This window comes from Arachis hypogaea, chromosome 14 (genome assembly GCF_003086295.3).
Source record: "Arachis hypogaea cultivar Tifrunner chromosome 14, arahy.Tifrunner.gnm2.J5K5, whole genome shotgun sequence".
In the NCBI taxonomy this organism is placed as follows: Eukaryota; Viridiplantae; Streptophyta; class Magnoliopsida; order Fabales; family Fabaceae; genus Arachis; species Arachis hypogaea.
The window spans coordinates 64,576,574-64,583,145 of NC_092049.1; the positions used below are offsets into that span (position 1 = coordinate 64,576,574).

Consider the following 6,572-nt stretch of genomic DNA (forward strand, 5'->3'; position numbering starts at 1 on the left):
TTTCTGGACTTTACTATGAGTTTGTGTATTTTTCTGTGATTTCAGGTATTTTCTGGCTGAAATTGAGGGAGCTGAGCAAAAATCTTATTCAGGCTGAAAAAGAACTACAGATGCTGTTGGATTCTGACCTCCGTGCACTCAAAATAAATTTTTTGGAGCTACAAGAGTTAAAATGGCACGCTCTCAATTGCGTTGGAAAGTAGACATCCAGGGCTTTCCAAAAATATATAATAGTCTATACTTTGCTCAATGATAGATGACGTAAGCTAGCGTTCAATGCCAGTTCTATGTTGCATTCTGGCGTCAAACGCGAGAAACAGGTTACAAATTGGACTTGAACGCCAGAAATAGGTTACAACCTGGCGTTTAACTCCAGAAACAGCCTAGGCATGTGAGAAGCTTATGTTTCAGCCCCAGCACACACTAAGTGGGCCCCAGAAGTGGATTTCTGCACCAACTATCTTAGTTTATTCATTTTCTGTAAACCTATGTTACTAGTTTAGTATTTAAACAACTTTTAGAGATTTATGTTGTACCTCATGAAATTTTATATCTGAACTTTGTACTCTTTGACGGCATGAGTCTCTAAACTCCATTGTTGGGGGTGAGGAGCTCTGCTGTGTCTCGATGAATTAATGCAACTATTTCTATTTTCTATTCAAACACGTTTGTTTCTATCTAAGATGTTCATTCGCACTTTAATATGATGGATGTGATGATCCGTGACACTCATCACCATCCTCAACCTATGAACGCATGCCTGACAACCACCTCCGTTCTACATTCGATTGAATGAGTATCTCTTGGATTCTGATGAGCGGATAATTTATACGCTTTTTGGCATTGTTTTTAGTATATTTTTAGTAGAATCTAGCTACTTTTAGGGATGTTTTCATTAGTTTTTATGTTAAATTCACATTTCTGGACTTTACTATGAGTTTGTGTGTTTTTCTGTGATTTCAGGTATTTTCTGGCTGAAATTGAGGGACTTGAGCAAAAATCAGATTCAGAGGTTGAAGAAGGACTACTGATGCTGTTGGATTATGACCTTCCTGCACTCAGAGTGCTTTTTCTGGAGCTACAGAACTCGAAATGGTGCGCTTCCAATTGCGTTGGAAAGTAGACATCCAGGGCTTTCCAGAAATATATAATAGTCCATATTTTGGCTAAGTTTAGACGACGCAAACTGGCGTTCAACGCTAGTTCTCTGCCCAATTCTGGTGTCCAGCGCCAGAAAAGGATCCAAAACCAGAGTTGAATGCCCAAACTGGCACAAAAGCTGGCGTTCAACTCCAAGAAGGACCTCTACACGTGCAACACTCAAAGCTCAGCCCAAGCACACACCAAGTGGGCCCCAGAAGTGGATTTATGCATCAATTACTTACTTCTGTAAACCCTAGTAGCTAGTTTATTATAAATAGGACATTTCACTATTGTATTTGACATCTTTGGACGCCTGGTTCTTAGATCAGAGGGGCTGGCCATTCGGCCATGCCTGGACCTTTCACTTATGTATTTTCAACGGTAGAGTTTCTACACAACATAGATTAAGGTGTGGAGCTCTGCTGTTCCTCAAAGATTAATGCAAAGTACTACTGTTTTCTATTCAGTTCATCTTATTTCGCTTCTAAGATATTCATTCGCACTTCAACCTGAATATGATGAACATGACAATCATCATCATTCCCTATGAACGCGTGCCTGACAACCACTTCCGTTCTACATTAGATTGAATGAGTATCTCTTAGATCTCTTAATCAGAATCTTCGTGGTGTAAGCTAGAATGATGGCGGCATTCAAGAGAATCCGGAAGGTCTAAACCTTGTCTGTGGTATTCCGAGTAGGATTCAATGATTGAATGACTGTGACGAGCTTCAAACTCGTGATTGCCGGGCGTAGTGACAGACGCAAAAGGATAGTAAATCCTATTCCAGCAGGATCGAGAACCGACAGATGAATAGCCGTGCCGTGACAGGGTGCATTGACCATTTTCACTGAAAGGATAAGATGAAATCATTGACAAGGGTGATGCCTCCAGACGATTAGCCGTGCCATGACAGGGCATTTGGATCATTTTCCTGAGAGAAGACCGAAAGTAGCCATTGACAATGGTGATGTATCACATAAAGCCAGCCATGGAAAGGAGTAAGACTGATTGGATGAAGATAGCAGGAAAGCAGAGGTTCAGAGGAACGAAAGCATCTCTATTCGCTTATCTGAAATTCTCACCAATAAATTACATAAGTATTTCTATCCCTATTTTATTAATTAATTTTGAAAACTCCATTACTATTTTATATCCGCCTGACTGAGATTTACAAGGTGACCATAGCTTGCTTCATACCAACAATCTCTGTGGGATTCGACCCTTACTCACGTAAGGTATTACTTGGACGACCCAGTGCACTTGCTGGTCAGTTGTGCGAAGTTGTGAACCATGGTATTGGCATCATGTTTTTGGCGCCATTACCAGGGAAAGAAAGAGCAATGAATTTTACATAATTAAAGTGTAATCACAATTTCTGCGCACCAAGTTTTTGGCGCCATTGCCGGGGATTGTTTGAGTTTGGACAACTGACGGTTCATCTTGTTGCTCAGATTAGGTAATTTTCTTTTTGTTTTTTTATCAAAAAAATAAAATTTTTTTTCAAAAATCTTTCAAAAATTTCTCCTTTGTTTTTGAAAAAAATTTTTTTTTTGTTTTCGAAAAATTATTCAGAATTTTTAAGAATGAATTCTAGTGTTTCATGAAGCATGTTGAAGCCTGGCTGGCTGTAAAGCCATGTCAAAATTCTTTTGGACTGAGGCTTCCACTTATAAGTATATGAAGTTGGATGAAATATCAGCTGTTGTATACATGAAAGGTATCTATGTTTGCTGAAGCTTGGCTGGCCATTGGCCATGTCTAGTGTTTTGGACTGGAGCTTTCATTGAAAGCTTGGCTGGCCAGTGAGCCATGTCTAATTCCTGGACTGAAGCTTTAGACTAAGAATGCAAGATTCCTGGAATTCATATTAAAAATTTTGGAATCCTTATTTTCCTTTTTCAATTAATTTTCGAAAAATCCAAAAAAATTTAGAAAATCATAAAAATCAAAAATATTTTGTGTCTTTTGTTTGAGTCTTGAGTCATGTTATAAGTTTGGTGTCAATTGCATGTGCATCTTACATTTTTCGAAAATTTTCATGCATTCATAGTGTTCTTCATGATCTTCAAGTTGTTCTTGGTAAGTCTTCTTGTCTGATCTTTGCATTTGCATGTTTTGTTTTTTTTCTTGTTTTTCATATGCATTCTTGAATTCTTAGTGTCTAAGCATTAAAGAATTCTAAGTTTGGTGTCTTGCATGTTTTCCTTGCATAAAAATTTTTTCAAAAATATGTTCTTGGTGTTCATCATGATCTTCATAGTGTTCTTGGTGTTCATCTTGACATTCATAGCATTCTTGCATGCATCACATGTTTTGATCTAAAATTCTCATGCATTGCATCATTTTTCTTGTTTTTCTCTCTCATCATAAAAATTCAAAAATTAAAAAAATATCTTTCCCTTTTTCTCTCTCATACATTCAAAAATTAGATTTGACTTTTTTAAAAATTTTAAAATCTAGTTGTTTTTATGAGTCAAATCAAATTTTCAATTTAAAAATCTTATCTTTTTCAAAATCTTTTTCAAAAATCAAATCTTTTTCAATTTTCTTAGTTATTTTCGAAAATTCTAAAAACATTTTTCAAAAATATTTTTCTTCTTTTTATCAAATTTTCTAAAATAACATCACCAATTAATGTTTTGATTCAAAAATTTCAAGTTTGTTACTTGCTTGTTAAGAAAGATTCAAACTTTAAGTTCTAGAATCATATCTTGTGATTTCTTGTGAATCAAGTCATTAATTGTGATTTTAAAAAATCAAATCTTTTTCAAAAACTAATTTCAATCATATCTTTTCAAAATATCTTCTTATCTTACCTTTTTCAAAAATTTGATTTCAAAATATCTTTTCTAACTTCCTAACTTCTTATCTTTTCAAATTTGTTTCAACTAACTAACTAACTTTTTGTTTGTTTCTTATCTTTTTTAAAACTACCTAACTAACACTCTCTCTCTAATTTTCGAAAATATCTCCCCCTTTTTCAAAATCTCTTTTTAATTAACTAATTATTTTAATTTTTGATTTTTATTTTCGAAAATTACTAACCTTTTTCAAAAACTATTTTCAAAAATCACTAACTCTTTTTCAAAAATTATTTTCGAAATTTTCCCTCTCTCATCTTATTCTATTTATTTATTCATCTACTAACATCTCTCCCTCACCCACCAAAAATCCGAACCCCCTCTCTCTCTTTCTGAGTTCAGATTTTTCTCTTCTTCTTTTCTTCTACTAACAATAAGGAACCTCTTTACTGTGACACAGAGGATTCCTCTTCTTTTCTTTTTGTCTTCTCTTTCTTATGAGCAGGAACAAGGAAAAAGGCATTCTTGTTGAAGCTGATCCAGAACCTGAAAGGACTCTGAAGAGGAAACTAAGAGAAGCTAAATTACAACAATCCAGAGACAACTTGATTGAAAATTTCGAACAAGTAAAGGAGATGACAGCCGAACCCAACAATAATGCAAGGAGAATGCTTGGTGACTTTACTGCACCTAATTCCAATTTACATGGAAGAAGCATCTCCATTCCTGCCATTGGAGCAAACAATTTTGAGCTGAAACCTCAATTAGTTTCTCTGATGCAGCAGAACTGCAAGTTTCATGGACTTCCAACTGAAGATCCTTTTCAGTTCTTAACTGAATTCTTGCAGATATGTGATACTGTTAAGACTAATGGAGTAGATCCTGAAGTCTACAGGCTCATGCTTTTCCCTTTTGCTGTAAGAGACAGAGCTAGAATATGGTTGGACTCTCAACCTAAAGACAGCGTGAACTCTTGGGATAAGCTGGTCACGGCTTTCTTAGCCAAGTTTTTTCCTCCTCAAAAGCTGAGCAAGCTTAGAGTGGATGTTCAAACCTTCAAGCAAAAAGATGGTGAATCCCTCTATGAAGCTTGGGAAAGATACAAATAGTTGACCAAAAAGTGTCCTTCTGACATGCTTTCAGAATGGACCATCCTGGATATATTGGCTCAGAATAAAATATTGACTCAGCAAGTCAATATGATTTCTCAGAGTCTGAATGGAATGCAAGCTGCATCCAACAGTACTCAAGAGGCATCTTCTGAAGAAGAAGCTTATGATCCTGAAAACCCTGCAATAGCAGAGGTAAATTACATGGGTGAACCTTATGGAAACACCTATAATCCATCATGGAGAAATCATCCAAATCTCTCATGGAAGGATCAAAGGCCTCAACAAGGCTTTAATAATGGTGGAAGAAATAGGTTTAGCAATAGCAAGCCTTTTCCATCATCCACTCAGCAACAGACAGAGAATTCTAAACAAAATACCTCTAATTTGGAAAACTTAGTCTCTGATCTGTCCAAGGCCACTGTAAGTTTCATGAATGAAACAAGGTCTTCCATTAGAAATTTGGAAGCACAAGTGGGTCAGCTGAGTAAGAGGATCACTAAAATCCCTCCTAGTACTCTCCCAAGCAATACAGAAGAGAACCCAAAAGGAGAGTCCAAGGCCATTGACATAAGCACCATGGCCGAACCTGTAAGGGAAGGAGAGGACGTGAATCCCAAGGAGGAAGACCTCCTAGGACGTCCAGTGCTCAATAAGGAGCTTCCCTCTGAGGAACCAAAGGACTCTGAGGCTCATCTAGAGACCATAGAGATTCCATTGAACCTCCTTATGCCATTCATGAGCTCTGATGAGTATTCCTCTTCTGAAGAGAATGAGGATGTTACTGAAGAGCAAACTACCAAGTTTCTTGGTGCAATCATGAAGCTGAATGCTAAATTATTTGGTATTGGAACTTGGGAAGATGAACATCCCTTGTTCACCAATGAACTAAGTGATCTGGATCAACTGACATTGCCTCAGAAGAAACAGGATCCTGGAAAGTTCATAATACCTTGTACCATAGGCACCATGATCTTTAAGGCTCTGTGTGACCTTGGTTCAGGGATAAACCTCATGCCCCTCTCTGTAATAGAGAAACTGGGAATCTATGGGGTGCAAGCTGCTAAAATCTCATTAGAGATGGCAGACAATTCAAGAAAACAGGCTTATGGACAAGTAGAGGACGTGTTAGTAAATGTTGAAGGCCTTTACATCCCTGCTGATTTCATAGTCCTGGATACTGGAAAGGAAGAGGATGAATCCATCATCCTAGGAAGACCTTTCCTAGCCACAGCAAGAGTTGTGATTGATGTGGACAGAGGAGAATTGATCCTTCAATTAAATAAGGACAACCTTGTGTTTACAACTCAAGGATCTCTCTCTGCATCCATGGAGAGGAAGCAGAAAAAGCTTCTCTCAAAGCAGAGTCAAACAAAGCCCTCACAGTCAAACTCTAAGTTTGGTATTGGGAGGCCACAACCAAACTCTAAGTTTGGTGTTGAACTCCCATATCCAAACTCTAAGTTTGGTGTTGGAGAGTCTCAACAATGCTCTGAACATCTGTGAGGCTCCATG

General features: G+C 37.2%; 1 non-coding gene across 1 annotated transcript; it reads right to left on the reverse strand.

Annotated features, from left to right (window-relative positions):
* Positions 1 to 4,979: 4,979 nt before the first annotated feature.
* On the reverse strand, positions 4,980 to 5,087 carry LOC112745573 (small nucleolar RNA R71). Its single transcript, XR_003173493.1, has one exon. It is a non-coding gene; the product is annotated as a small nucleolar RNA R71 (small nucleolar RNA).
* Positions 5,088 to 6,572: the final 1,485 nt, after the last annotated feature.